The 15,679-nt window shown below is 42.1% G+C and overlaps 1 protein-coding gene across 12 annotated transcripts in view; it reads right to left on the reverse strand.

The window, feature by feature from the left end:
• Positions 1 to 15,679, reverse strand: part of CEP70 (centrosomal protein 70) — an 86,441-nt gene that overhangs the window by 69,040 nt on the left and 1,722 nt on the right. For 4 of the 12 annotated variants that reach the window (XM_047874735.1, XM_047874725.1, XM_047874733.1 and 1 more), the window contains exons 1-2: positions 6,879 to 7,018; positions 4,692 to 4,794 (exon numbers count right to left, since the gene is read on the reverse strand). The gene's annotated coding sequence lies outside the window, so the exon portion shown is untranslated. Of the gene's footprint in view, positions 1 to 4,691; positions 4,795 to 6,878; positions 7,026 to 15,679 lie in introns of those variants that run through there. The other 8 variants (XM_047874729.1, XM_047874724.1, XM_047874726.1 and 5 more) reach the window with 3 other exon arrangements.

The raw sequence follows: 15,679 nt of genomic DNA on the forward strand, positions 1-15,679 counted from the left end.
ACAGCATACTCAATGGGAAAAAACTGAGAGCTTCTCCTCTAAAGTCAGGAAGAATAGGGATGTCCACTCTCACCACTTTTATTCAACATAGTATGAGAAGTCCTACCCAAAGCAATCAGCCAACAAAAAGAAATAAAAAAGCATCCAAATTGGTAACAAAGAAGTAAAAATTTCACTATTTCCAGCTAATATGATACTATCAATAGAAAACCCTAGCGACTCCACCAAAAAATTACTAGAACTCATAGATGAATTCAGTAGTCGCAGGATACAAAAATCACTATAGAGAAATCCATTGCATTTCTATATGCTAATAATGAAGCAGCAGATAGAGAAATGAAGAAAACAACCCCATTTACAATTACATCAAAAAAAAATAAAAAAAACCTAGAAATAAACTTAACTAAGCAAATGAAAGACCTGACCCTGAAAACTCTTGTCAGATGAAAGACACTGAAGACAACACAAAGAAATGGAAAGATATTCCATGCTCATGGAGTGGGAGAACAAATATTGTTAAAATGTCTACACTACCCAAGGCAATCCACAGGTTTAATGCAATCCCTATCAAAATACCAACAGCACTTTTCACAGAACTAGAACCATCTTAAAATTTATATGGAACTGCAAAAGACCCCGAATAGCCAAAGCAATCTTGAAAAAGAAAAACAAAACTGAAGGTGTCACAATTCCATACTTCAAGTTATATTACAAAGCTGTAGTCAACAAAACAGTATAGTACTGGCACAAAAACACATAGATCAATGGAATAGAGTAGAAAATCCAGCAATAAACCTATAGTTATATGGTCAATCAATCTTTGACAAAGAAGGCAAGGCTATGCAATGTGAAAAAGGGAGTGTCTTCAATAAATGGTGTGGGAAAAATGGGACAGGTACATGCAAAAGAGTGAAACCTAGACCACTTTCTTACACCATCCACAAAAATACACTCAGAATGGATTAAAGGGTAAAGGACCTAAATGTGAGACCTGAAACCATAAAAATCATAGACAAGCACAGGCATTAATTTCTCTGACATTGACCATAGTGATATCTTTCCAAATAGGTCTCCTGAGGCAAGGGAAACAAAAGCAAAAATAAACTATTTGGACTATATCAAAATAAAAAGCTTCTGTACAGCAAAGGAAACAACCAACCTACTTAATGGGAGAAGATATTTGCAGGTGATCTATCTGGTAAAGGGTTAGTGTCCAAAATATATAAAGCATTTATGAAACACTCATAAACAAATAATCCGAGTAAAAACTGGGCAGAAGACACCAACAGACATTTCTCCAAAGATGACATACTGACAGCCAACTGACACATAAAAACATGCTCAGTTTCACTCATCATCAGGGAAATGCAAATCAAAACCACAATGAGACATCACTTCACACCTCTCAGAATAGCTGAAATAAAAAACTCAAACAAGTGTTGGTGAGGATACGGAGATAAAGGAATGCTTGTGCACTTTGGTGGGAATGCAAACTGGTGCAGCCACCATGAAAGACAGTATGGTGATTCCTCAGAAAATTAAAAACAGCACTACCCCATGATTCAGTAATCACACTACTGAGTATTTACCCAAAGAATATGAAAACACTAGTTTTAAGGGATATATGCACCCCTATGTCTATAGCAGCATTATTTACAATAGCCACACTATGGAACCAGCCCAAGTAAGATGAATGGATAAAGAAAAGATGGTATATATATTTAATGGAATATTGGCTGGCCATTAAAAGTGAATAAAATCTTGCCATTTGCAACAACATGGATGAACCTAGTAGGTATAATGCTAAGTGAAATAAGTCAGAGAAATGCAGATACCATATGAACTCACTCATATATAGAACTTAAGAAACAAAATAAACAAGCAAAGGAAAAAAAAGAGACAAACCAAAAAAACCAGACTCTTATCTATAGAGAACAAACAGATGGTTCCCAGAGGTGAGGTTGGTTGGGGGGGGTGGGGGGAGAGTAAAAGGTGAAGGGGATTAAAAGTACACTTAACTTGACGAGCACTGAGTAGTAATATGTGTAACTGTTGAATCACTATATTGTAAACCTGGAACTAATGTAACACTGTACGTTAACTACACTGGAAAAAAAATTTTTTAAACCCACAAGGTGAAACCACAATACACCTATTTAAATGGCTAAGACTAACTATACTAGTGTTTATGAGAATATGAAGGAACTGGAACTCTGATACACTGCTGATGGGCATGTAAAATAGGACAATCAGTTTTTATTTTTAATGTTTATTTATTTTTGAGACAGAGAGAGAGCGTGAGCAGGGTAAGGACACAGAGAGGAGACACAGAATCCAAAGCAGGCTCCAGGCTCTGAGCGGTCAGTCTTGACGTGGGGCTTGAACTCACAAACCTAAGATCATGACCCGAGTTGAAGCTGGACACTTAACCGACTGAGCCACCCAAGGTGCGCCTAGGACAATTACTTTGGATAACACTTTGGCAGTTTCTTAAAAGGTTAAATAGACACCTAAGACCCAGCCGTTCCATTCCTAGGCATTTACCCAATAGAAATGAAAGCATATGACTACACAAGTCCTATATATAAAAGTCCTTGTAATACCCAGGAACTGGAAACAACTCAAATGCCGATCAATAGCTAAATGGATACAAAAACTGGTAAAAGCATACAATGGAATCTCTCAACAATAAAAAGGAATAAACTATTGATACATGCAACAACACAGATGAACCTGAAAATACTTATGCTGAGGGAAAGAAGCCAGACAAATAAAGACTACATACTGTTTGAATCCATTTATATAAAATTCTAGGAAACAAAAACTAATCTACACTGACAGAATGTAGATCAATGGTGGCTAGGGGAATGAGAGGCTAGAAAAATGGATTACCAAGGGGAACAAGGGAATTTTAGGGGTGATAGATTCACAATCCTAATTGTGTGATGGTTTCACAGGTGTATATGTATGTCAAAACTTATCAAATACTACACTTTATTTTGTTTTCATAAAGGGAGATGATGAAGGGGAGACTACAGTTTTATTTCATTTTTGAAGCTTATTTATTTTGAGAGAGAGAGAGAGAGAGAGCATGCACATGCATGTGTTACTGGCGGAGGGTCAGAGAAAGGAGGAGAGAGAGAATCCCAAGCAGGCTCCACACTGTTAGTGTGAAGCCAGACACGCGGCTTGATCTCACGAAACCATGAGATCATGACCTAAACCGAAATCAAGAGTCAGACGGCCAAATGACTGGGCCACCCAGGCGCCTCTCAAATAGTACACTTTAAATATATGCAGATTATATATCACATATATCTCAACAAAGCTGTTTAAAAAAAAAAAAAAGCTTTCCTGAAATGAAAAGAATTATACATATGAAATTACACATGCAAAGAGTCTATCACATACTTGACAATACTGACTCAGAAGACACATCCTAATAAAATTACCGGATTCTAGGGGTGCCTGGGAAGCTCAGTCTGTTAATGATTTCGGTTCACGTCATAATCTCATAGTTCATGTGACTGAGCCCCGTGTCGAGACTGAGCTCTGTCAGCTAAGAGCCTACTTGGGATTCTTTCTCTCTCTCTCTCTCTCTGCCCCTCCTATTCATGCACATGCATGCTCTCTCACTCTCTCAAAATAATAAATAATAACTTTATTTATTTTTTATTTTTAAAAAAAAAATTTTTTTTCAACGTTTATTTATTTTTGGGACAGAGAGAGACAGAGCATGAACAGGGGAGGGGCAGAGAGAGAGGGAGACACAGAATCGGAAACAGGCTCCACGCTCTGAGCCATCAGCCCAGAGCCTGACGCGGGGCTCGAACTCACGGACCGCGAGATCGTGACCTGGCTGAAGTTGGACGCTTAACCAACTGCGCCACCCAGGCGCCCCAATAAATAATAACTTTAAAAAATAATTCATTAAGTTACACACTTGGCCTGTGTTCTTTTCTGTTTGACTTCATAATAAAAATTCCTTTTATAATAAAAGAATTTTCCTAACAATAAAAACAAAAGCAACAAAACATGAACCAAAGAAAGCTGGTATACCTCGGTAGCCAGGCTACCTGGGATCAAACCGTGGACTCTGCCACACAGCCAAGAAAGCAGTAATACCTCTGTGCCTCAATCTCATTTTCTTTTTTTTTTTAATTTTTTTTTAATGTTTATTTTTGAGAGAGGGGGAAGGGGAAGAGAGAGAGGGAGACACAGAATCTGAAGGAGGCTCCAGGCTCTGAGCTGTCAGCACAGAGCCCGAAGCTGGGCTCTAACTCACAAATCTTGAGATCATGACCTAAGCTGAAGTAGGATGCTTAACCGACTGAGCCAGCCAGGTGTCCCCCCTCAATCTCATTTTCATACAATGAGGATAATCAAAGTACTTAGCTCATAGGATTGTTACCGAGATCAGGAGAGTTAATATAGAAATAAAATAGAACAGCACCTGGCTCATAGCGAAACAGAGGTGGTGATTAGAGTTGGTGACCAGCTAAGTGAGTTAGTGTAGTTACTTAACCTCTCTGGGCTTTAGTTTCCTTACCTGAGTTTCAAATATCTACCTGACCAGATTATCAGGAGATCAAAAGGAAATATATGCAATGTATCTATTACCATATTCAATAAATAACAGGTCTTCTCCATGGCCTCCCAACATCCAGAGTTATCTGTCACAGCAGACATACCTCAGTCATAGCACGTCCTTCTTGCGCTTTTCACCTGGTCGTTCAAGTTGATCTCAATGAAATGATCACCCAGTGAGTCTCACGTCCGAAACTGGATCTTCATCTAGATTTCAAAAAGATAAAAAAACCAAAATCTTAAAATGTTTGACCTTCTAGTACGAACGGTCCTGTGTTATTCCCAAAGCAAGTATCCATGGCACCGGTAGCTCCTGAAGGGGGAACAACTGAAGCCACAGCTGATGGACCCCGATGCTGCCACCTTAGCTGAGAGTCCAAATCTATCACCACCTATCATTAATTCTGACCTCTGGCCGCAAGGGTAGAGCATTCTCATTTGCAAGTGTACTAAAATGAAGCACTTTCAGATGGACAAATACCACTAACCACAAAAGGCAAAGTCAGGAAGAAAAACGATCCCCTCAGTTCCACCGTGACCAAGCCCTCCTTTTCAGAGGCCCACGATAATGTGCTGATATTTGCACCAGCCTTTTCCCCCATTAGAAGCTGTGATAGGACATAGACCTGGAGCCTTGAGTCATAGGTAGAGACCAAATGCTTCCCAAGGCCAAAGCAGAAGCTATAGCTTTATTCAGTGTCATAACACACCTAAATTAAGACTGTGGGATTAGGGAAGGCAGGATAGGAGTTGGTTTGTACACGGCATAAAAAGCCAAATGCAGAGAAGCCAAGTGTAGTTGTACCTTCTGGCACTGTCCAGGTTTCCAAGAGCCCTTTGCTAACTTACCCTTCATACGTCTGAAGCCCCACTAATAAGCACTGTCCATTGAAATACAATTGTTTTTAGGGGCGCCTGTGTGGCTCAGTCCGTTAAGCGTCCGACTTCACCTCAGGTCATGATCTCCCAGTTTGTGAGTTCGAGCCCTGCATCTGGCTCTGTGCTGACAGCCTGGAGCCTGCTTCTGATTCTGTCTCCCTATCTCTGCTCCTCCCCTGTTCATTCTCTCTCTCTCAAAAATACACATTAAAAAAAATTTTTTTAATGTACTTGTTTTTCACCCCTTTTGGAGGGAAAAGCTGTAAATAACAAACCATGGCCTGTAATGATTCTTTCTCAATTGAGTCACGTCAAAATCTGTAATTAGCTTTCTCAAAAGCAAATATCTCACATTACTGCAATAAATGGAACACGCAATGCTTTCGAAGTCTCTGGTCTCTATTAAATACAGTATTAATTAGATAAATGCTTTCGAAGTCTCTGGTCTCTACTCCAAAAACATGCCAACATGCTGCTTAATTTTCTTAGGAAGGAGTGAATCTACCACAAATAAGGAAATGGGAGTAGGGATTGGATGTCATCTCCACCCAATCATTCGGCCCCAGAAGAAGGTACACAAAGGGCCAGAACACACCTCTCCCGCCTTTGAAGCAGAAGCTGTGGACAAAACCCTAGTCAGCCACCTCTTCCTCAAGGGGCGGGGGGAGGGGAGGGAGGCCGGAGTGCACTTGGCAATACAGAAAGTAAAAACAAACTCACCCAGAAGACTGGAACCAATATGGGTAATGCCTGCACACTGCTTAATATTATTATGGTCAGAAAATAAGCGGTAGTAGAAACCCTTCCTGTGTGGTCCCTAGGTGACGGATCTCAGCCTTCTGACATTTCCACCTAATTTTCTTAACACAATCAAATTAGACTCCGCAGGGAGGTAGCGGTCCTCCCAATCTGGAATGAGCATAACGAACCGTTCCACTCACCGACCCCTTCTTGTATTCTCCTTTTGCTCCCTTCTCAGACACCTGACACTGACAAGTGAAGCGGGTCGGCCCCGGCCCACTCGTGTAGATGGAGGAAATTACCTAGGACTTATCCGCAACCCGGATCCGCCAGGTATCAATACCCGCGCCAGTATCAATCTAAGCCTTACACTTAGTGCCTCACTTTACTTCTCAACCACCACGTAAGGCAAGAATTACCAGCTGTAGGCTACGAATGAAGAAGCTGAAGCGCGGAGACGTTAAATGAGCAGCCAAAGACGGCAAGGGCCGGGGAGCCAGGGCTCGAACCACGTTTGTCCTTATACTGGTATACTTGTGACTGGTGTGCTTTCTGGGGGGACCTGACAAGGGTCGGTCTGGCCACTCGGCGGCACCAGCGGCGGCCGATCTCAGGGGTGCTTTCGGGAGGGGCTCCGACCGATGCCTCCGCGATACCCCTACGCCACTCACCTTCCTCAGCCGCGGCCTCCCACCAGCAGCACGCCCGGCCCGGCCCGGCTCGGCTCAGCCCAGCCCTCTCCGGCCCCGCCTCCGCGACCGTTACCGCGCCTTGGGAGACCAGCCAATCGAACTGGAGCGCGGTGAGGGGCGGGCCTCGGCTACGCCTCCGAACGCCGCTAGCTGTTTCCTCCCGCAACCGGGGGAGGCTAGGCGGGCCCAGCGCCCTGTTGGCTTCGCAGCTGGAGGCGGGGCTTATATTCGCGTAGACCAGAGTGCGCCGCGCTTGCGGTCTGCGCCTGCGCACCTTCATTGCTCTTTCACCATTTTCTGGCCTCGCAGGTGCTGGTCGCAGCCACCTGGAAACTCATTTGTCCGGGAGACCGCAGAAATACATACTTAAGGCAGTTGGTGAAAGTGAGGCCGGGCCAAGGCACGCTGTCCTCCATACACACAGTCAAGCCGTGACTGCGAGCTCTTGCTGCAGGACTAGTCAGTCTGTTCTCCAGGTTACAGACCTGGCTGAGCACAGCAGCACCTGGCATTTGGAGAACCCCCGTGCGTGTTTGTTGATGACATTTTACCCTTGTATTCAGCATTTTCAAATCCCCACGAAGCGTCAGGCCCTACATCAGGCTCCAGAAATGCAGAGGTGGACGAATGGATATGCTCAAAGTTTAGTTAGGGAGATGGATATATGCTCTGAAATTCAGATACAGAATGATAGGCATAATCCGAGGATTTTGTGTAGGGCGCAGAAGGGAAAGAGAAGCATTACCTAAATCGGTTACTGAAGTCTTCCTAGCTGGCTGCATTTTAGAATTTCCCGGGGAGCTTTGAAAACTTGGTGCTCAAGCCCCAGACCGCTTAAATCAGAATCTCCAGGGTGGGATTCAGGTGTCATGGTTTGTCGGTAGTCTCTCCCCAGGTGATTCCAATGTGCAGCCAATCTCAAAACTGCAAACCTAGGGCGCCTGGGTGGCGCAGTCGGTTAAGCGTCCGACTTCAGCCAGGTCACGATCTCGCGGTCCGTGAGTTCGAGCCCCATGTCAGGCTCTGGGCTGATGGCTCAGAGCCTGGAGCCTGCTTCCGATTCTGTGTCTCCCTTTCTCTCTGCCCCTCCCCCGTTCATGCTCTGTCTCACTCTGTCCCAAAAATAAATAAATGTTGAAAAAAAAATTAAAAAAAAAAAAAAAAGAACTGCAAACCTAGAGAAATGGTTCTGAATGGTAGGAGTTCCCCAGTAATACAAAGGAAAGACAGAGAAAACTTCCTGTGCATATTAAATAACTCCAAAGCACATTATTATAATGCTCAGGTTACAAGTGCACAGTAAACCTTATTATTATTTTTTTGTCATTAAATCTGGGCCCCTTTGGGACCGCCCATATCTGCTCTCGCTTAAAACCTAACTCCCAAAGCTTTTACAAATATAATGGAACTTACTGAGAGCTTTCTGACAAAACTGAGTAGTATGTTGCATCACTGGAGATGGGGAGGAGGAATGCCTTGACAGGTGTGCTAAAAAGCTGGGACTTTATCCAGGGGATGATGGGAAACCATAGACAAGTTTTCAAAGAGGTAATAAAATGGAAATGTTTTTGTTTGGGTATCTTTAGGCCTAATTTTCATGCATCTTGAGAATACAGATAAAAACTGAAGGGCCAGTCGGTTGAGCATCAGATTCTTAATTTCAGCTCAGGTCATGATCCCAGGATTGTAGGATCGAGCCCTGTGTCAGGCTTCATGCAGAACCTGCTTAAGATTCTCTCCCCCACTCTTCCCCTTTCCCCCACCCGCGTGAACTCTCTCTCAAATTAGAAAAAAAAAAATTTTAACCTGTAGGAACAGCTCCACCATATACAAACATGATCACAGCTTTTTTCCCCCACAAAATGAAATCACCTCACTATTCTATTCCCAGAATAATAAATTCAGAATCTAAAAATAGGTCCCTTCCTTACTACCATTTTCAAAAACTCATAGCGGGTTAAGTGATCCAAAAATTCCTAGTAGAAAATACAACTTCCACACACCTGAAGGGAAGGCTTGGAGTCTCATCGACCCGATATAGTCGTTGCACGTTACAGCCACATGGTGTCGCTGTTTGACGATCTGTAGTTACCAGGTCTGTGGTGTTGCAGGTCCCACACGGGCCAACAAGGATCTCCAACAGAAGGCATTAATCATAATGTGTCTCACAAGGAAGTCTCAGGGTCATAGCTTTTAGGGTACAATACTTTCAGGCCCATATTCAGCCCTCTTCTAGGCAGCTGGGGCCATTATGAGTTTGAGCTCTGGGTCTGCTCCATGCAAACATGTTCTCACCCCTGCCCCAACCCCTTTCCTTACCTGCCTATTCACACTAGCAATAGTTAATAAATAGATTTTCATCTTCAACCCTTGAAACAGAGTCCCACTGCTTGCCTTTTCCAAGACAATAGGGTGATTTTCCCACTCTTCTGAGTGTAGCTGCCTTAATTGTAGCCAGGAAACCAAATATCACAGGTTCATTGGGATCATTTTGGCCTCAGATAATAGAAAACCCAATTCAAACTGTTTACTTAAAAAATAAGGAAATTTATTATCTCACATAACAGAAGGTCCACAGGCAAAACAGACTTTAAGGCTGGTGAACTCAATGGTTCAACAAGTTATCAAGGACCCAATTGCTACCAGGCTCTCTGCCCTGCTGTAAACATGGTAGGTTTCAAATTCCTACTAAAGTGATTTTCCAGATGTCTACCAGGAGCAATCAGGACCCTATACTTTTTTTTTTCCATCTATAATCTTTCCATCCAGTTTTTTTGAGTCAATGAGGTCTCACAGGCCCATATGCTGCTTCCCAATCAATATCTGTCTAGCAAATGTGAAGATGGAGTAACCCTTTTCTGGAAGGGGAAAAGGGTTACCATAATTGGAATTGACATGGGTGGGTGGTCATTGAGTCACATAAATTGCAAGGTGGAGGTATGGCTATTTGAGTAAAACTGCTGTCCTGTAAGGGTCAAGAGGTCAACGGATGCTAGATGCATAATCACCACTATCTTTTACAATCTTCAAAACACAAGAAGGCTGATTACTCTCTATTTCCTAACAAGAGAGCCTCCTCTTCATTACTCCTGGATTTTGTGTGTATCAAGTGGAAGGGAGGAAGCTCTACAGCACTGTCCTCCAAAGGAATTTCTTTATTACGACCATCAAGGCCTTTTCAGCACCTCTCTTTGCTAGAGAAGTAAAAGGCTCTGCACACAAGTTGTCTTAGCATTCTGCTGCATTGGTCTCAAGTTTTCTATGAGTCTTCATTGACCCACCAGAATGTTAATGGTTCTAAACACTCATTTAACATTTACAAAAATGTATTAAGCACCCATTATGTGTCAGGGACTAATCTAGATGCTGAGTTTACAGTGGTGAGTGAACCAGATGTGATTCCTGCCCTCATGGTGTTCATGATCTAGTTGGGAAGAGAAATATGAAGGAAAAAAACCCTCAAATAAGCATTAGTTATGATAAGTCTATGAAGAGAACAGAGGTGTGTGGAGGAGCCTCTCTCAGGAAGTGACATTTAAGCTGAGATCCAAAGGCTGTCTTCATTTCAGCTTACTGCTTTCCTCTGTGCTTTGTCTTCCCAGTATAAATTACAGCCTTCGTTAACAATTAAAACAGATCTTTTCATTTTGAAACTTCTAAACTGATTCTCAAATTTTTCTCCTAAGCATAAAACTATCAATGTTATTCCCATAACAAAGAGTATACCACATACGAATGGCATTTGGTGATGAATTCTTGAAGAGTCTTCAATTTACAAGTCTTGTAGACTTAGAATCCTTAATTACACTAATACATTTTTTCTGCCTCTCCTATGAGAATTTGAACTCTGGGGACACGGATCATATCTTACCTTTTCCAGCACCTAGCAGAGTCCCTGGCACATAATAGATACTTAGTACAGTGTTGAGTGGCATTGTTAAATTTGAGTCAGTTTTATACAGGGGTCTTTCACCTTCAGGAGCCATTTTCCATATGAAAGACCATAAGCAAACAGCTCAAACATATTAATAACAAATGCTCAAGAATCAATACAGATTAACAATAGTTATATTAATTGAACCTTTAAAATGTATCAAGCTCTGGGCTAAACACTTTTATTTTCTAATTTCTTGACTCTTCACAGCAACCTTAACATAAGTACTGTTGTTATCTTCATTTTATAAATGACCAAATTGGAAAATAGGAATAAAAAAAAAAAAAGACTTGCTAAGATGACACAGCTAGTATGTGGCAGAGCCAGGATCTGAAACCAGCACTCAGCTCCAAGGCCAATTTCATTAACCACTTTATCAACCACTTCTCTTGATGGGCATCTGCTCTACCATAAGATGGGTATGCATTTATTGCAATTCAAAGTTATTTCATCTGTGCATTAGTTATCTATTGGTACATAACAAATTATCCCTAAACACAGCCCCTTAAAACAAAAACGTAATATCTTGACATGTCTGTGGCTCAGGAACACAGGGGGGCTTAGCTGGATGGTCTGGACAGAATCTTTCATGAGGTTGCAGTCAACCTGTTAGCCTGGGTTGGTCGTCTCAAGGTTCAACTGGGGCCGAAGGATTCACTTCCAAACTGACCCATGTGGTTACTGGCAGGGCTGTTTGTTCCTTATCAAGCGAGCCTCTCCACAGCCTGCCTGGGTACCCCCAAAACATGACAGCTTCCCACAGAGGGAGTGTCCAAGAGAATGTGTGAGCACCTAAGACAAAAGCTGAAGTCTTTTTTATAACCTAATCCAGGATGTCACATATCATCACTTCTGCTATATGCTATTAATCACACAGACCAACTATAGTAAAACATAGTAGAGGACTATACAACGATGTGAATACCAAGAAGTGAGGATCCTTGGGAGCCATCTTGGAAGCAACTTACCACAATCTGTTTCCTCATTTTTTGTGAGTGTCTCCTCCACTAGAATGTAAACTTCAAAATAACTTTTTATTTATTTATTTTTTAAAGATTTTATATTTAAGTAATCTCTACACTTAACACGGGGCTTGAACTCACAACCCCAAGATCAAGAGTTGCATGCTCCGCTGACTAAACCAGTCAGGCACCCCTCAAATGCCCTCAAATAATTTTTCAAAAAAATTTAATGTTTATTTATTTTTGAGACAGAGAGAGACAGAGCATGAATGGGGGAGGGGCGGAGAGAGAGGGAGACACAGAATCGGAAGCAGGCTCCAGGCTCCGAGCCATCAGCCCAGAGCCTGACACGGGGCTCGAACTCACGAACTGTGAGATTGTGACCTGAGCTGAAGTCGGACGCTCAACCAACTGAACCACCCAGGCGCCCCTCAAATAATTTTTCAAAAGCAGGGCTCTATCATACCTAAGAACATTACTTATATAATTTTTTTTCTTTTTATACTAAAAAAAAAAATAATAGGGGCACCTGGATGGCTCAGTTGGTTAAGCATCCAACTCTTGATTTCAGTTGATGTCAAAATTTCACGGTTTGTGAGATCAAGCCCCACATAGAGCTCTCCCCTGACAGTGTGGAGTGTGCTTGGCATTCTCTTATCTCCCTCTCCATCCCTCCCCTCATTCGTTCTCTCTCTCTCTCTCTCAATATAAATAAACATTTACAAAATAATAATAATTTCCTTTCTGGTTTTCCAGAAAGCAAATCTCAAAGGAGATGAAACAAAATTTTGAGCTGAACCCAAAGCTATGAGAGATACACATATCGAGAGGAGTGTTACCTATACATAAATACCTACTCAGCACAGTCAGGAGCAAGTCAGGGGGAACTGAGCCCAAGATTCCTGCATTGACTAGGACTCTGGAAGCATGTTAAAGTGGGTCCAGATCAGTGGATCTCCCGAGCTCCCAGATACAATTATCTCAAAATAAATTTTTTAAAAAATCACCAATAGACCTACACTAAAAGAACTTCTAAGTATGTACTTTAGAAAGAAGACAAGTGATCAAAGACAAGTCTGAGATGCAGGGATTGTTGAGAAAAAATGATAAACAGGTAGACAAATCTAAACAAACATCATGTAATACAGTATAATGATCATGAAGGCAAATCTGTGGGCTGAAAAAAAGGACAGACTAAAATGAAAATGGGGGCAGCCATTAGAGTTAGAGTATTCCAAGGTCCTTGTGTTGTTTGTAAGAAGAGGTGGGATGTTTAGGCCTTGTTAAGTATGCAATGTAAAATTTCAAGGGTAGCCATTCGAAGAAGAGGAATAGAGCCAATGACTTCTAAGCCAGTAGACAGAAAAAGTGGAATAAGAAAACAAAACCTAAGTCTACTTTTAAGAATGCAAGAAAGGAGGGGTTTCTGGGTGGCTCAGTTGGTTAGGTGTCTGACTTCAGCTCAGGTCATGATCTCGCGGTTCATGAGTTTGAGCCTGTCAGCTCAGGTCATGATCTCGCAGGTCATGAGTTCGAGCCTGTGTCGGGCTCGGTGCTGACAGCTCAGAGCCTGGAGCCTGCTTCTGATTTTGTGTCTCCCTTTCTCTCTGCACCTCCCCTACTCACACGCTGTCTCTCTCAAAAATAAACATTAAACAATTTTTGAAAGAATGCAAGAAAGGAGAATAAAAAGCAGAACAAAGGTGGGACAATTAGAAAGCTAAAGGTAAAATAGTAGAGACAAGCCAAATACACTAGTAATAATAAATTGACAATATATAATTCAAAGTGGGATAGTTCAAAACACCCCTCTTCATTATTATTTTTAATAAATTTATACCCCCTCCACCCATTTCTCCCCCCATCAACCTCTGAAGGCCACCAATCTGTTCTCTGTATCTATGAGCTTATTTTTGCTTTTCTTTTTAGATTCCACCTATAAGAGACATATACATTATTTGTCATTCTCTGTCTGACTTATTTCACTTAACATAGTGTCCTTGAGGTCCATCCATGTTGTCACAAATGGCAGAAGTTCCTTCTCTTTTACAGCTGAATAATAATAATAGTGTGTGTGTGGCGGGGGGGGGGGGGGGGGGGGGGGTCTATACCCAGAAATGAAAGTGCTGGATCATAGCGTAGTTCTATTTTTAATTTTTTTTAAACCTCCATACTGTTTCCACAGTAGCTACACCAAATTACATTCCTACTAACAGGGCACAAGGGTTTCCTTTTCTCCGTATCCTTGTCAACACTTGTTATTTCTTGTCTTAGATAATATACATTCTAACAGGTATAAGCTATTCATGTATATAATTTCTATATAACTACAGAGGGTGACCTTGGAAGGAAACACTAAATTTATGTTCATGTTGGCCTTTGGGGAAGAGAAGCAAGTAATGGTGCTGGAGTTGCAAATCAAATAGGGTTTGATCTGCAATGTTTTCTTCTATTAAAATTTTTCACTGAGCCAATATTTAATGATGGTCAGTCAATTCTAGGTAGCAGCAATATGGGTATTGTTCTATACTTTTCTATGCTTTTTAAATTTTTCAAAATAAACATGATACAAATTTTTACAAATCTTTACCAACTGGAATATGTGTCTGTACCGCCTTCCTTTGGCTCTTTGTTCTAATTAAGGGTTTATCTACAAACCCCAATCTCCACATGACTCAAACCAAAACCTACTTTCTCCTGAAATTTTCAAGCTTCTCTTGAAGTTCTACAAAATCACCCTGTTGTACTGCTTCTCCACTTTCTGTGTTTGTGTAGGGAGAGCCGCAGCCTCCTTGGGCTGAAGGGAAGATACCTAAGCCCCAGCAGCCTGGCCAGCAGCAAGAGACTGTTGTTACTGGCACTGGTCTGGACACACAACCCTCTGAGGCCATAATCCTGGGCCCTACGCTTGTTTCTCAAGCACTGGTGCCTCTTTCTTTAAACATATCACCAGCGGTTGGGCTGTACCAATACTGGAAGGGCATATGGAAAATTTTCAGTCTTGTAGGTATCAGACTAGAAAACTTTTCCCTTTTATTTTGATCTCTGTTCATACTGTGTAAAAAATTCAGGAAATCAGTCAAACTCATGAACAATTCCCTTTTCAGGGCGCCTGGTCGATTATGCGTCCTACTCCTAATTTTGGCTCAGAGCAGGAACTCATGGTCCCTGAGACGGAGCCCTGCCTCAGGCTCTGTGCTGACAGCTCAGAGCCTGCTTGGGATTCTCTCTCTCTTTCTGTCTCTCTCTGCCTCTTCTTCCCTCCCTCACCCCCCCCCCCCCAAATAAACAAACATTTATAAAAAAAAATTCCCTGTTCAAATGGAGGCCTAATGAAAACATGGAGAATGGTGAATGAAAACATTTTTAGCTGCTCTCCTAAAATACATCACTGATGAGGTGTCTGGCTGGCTCAGTTGGTAGAGCACATGATTTTTTTTTCTTTCTTTTTTTTCATTTTAAAGTAGAGCATGTGACTCTTGATCTTGGGGTTGTAAGTTCAAGCCCTACATTGGTATAAAGATTACTTAAAAATAAAATCTTTTTTCCCATCCCCTTGAGAGAGAGAGAGAGCAAACACACAAAAGCAGGGGAGGGGCACAGGGAAAGGGAGAGAGGGACAGAGGGACAGAAGGATGGATGGAGGGAGGGAGGGAGGGGGAGAGGGAGGGAGGGAGGGAAGGAGGGAGGGAGGGAGGGAGAGAGAGAGAGAGAGAGAGAGAGACCCAAGGAGGCTCCATGCCCAGCACAGAGCCCAATGTGGGGCTCCATCCCATGATGGTGAGATTATGTCCCAAGCCAAAATCAATAGTAGGACACCTAACCAAATGAGCCACCCACCCACCCCCAAAATAAGATCAAATTAATAATCTGAGAGTGATAAT

This window comes from Prionailurus viverrinus, chromosome C2, assembly GCF_022837055.1.
Source record: "Prionailurus viverrinus isolate Anna chromosome C2, UM_Priviv_1.0, whole genome shotgun sequence".
Lineage (NCBI taxonomy): Eukaryota > Metazoa > Chordata > Mammalia > Carnivora > Felidae > Prionailurus > Prionailurus viverrinus.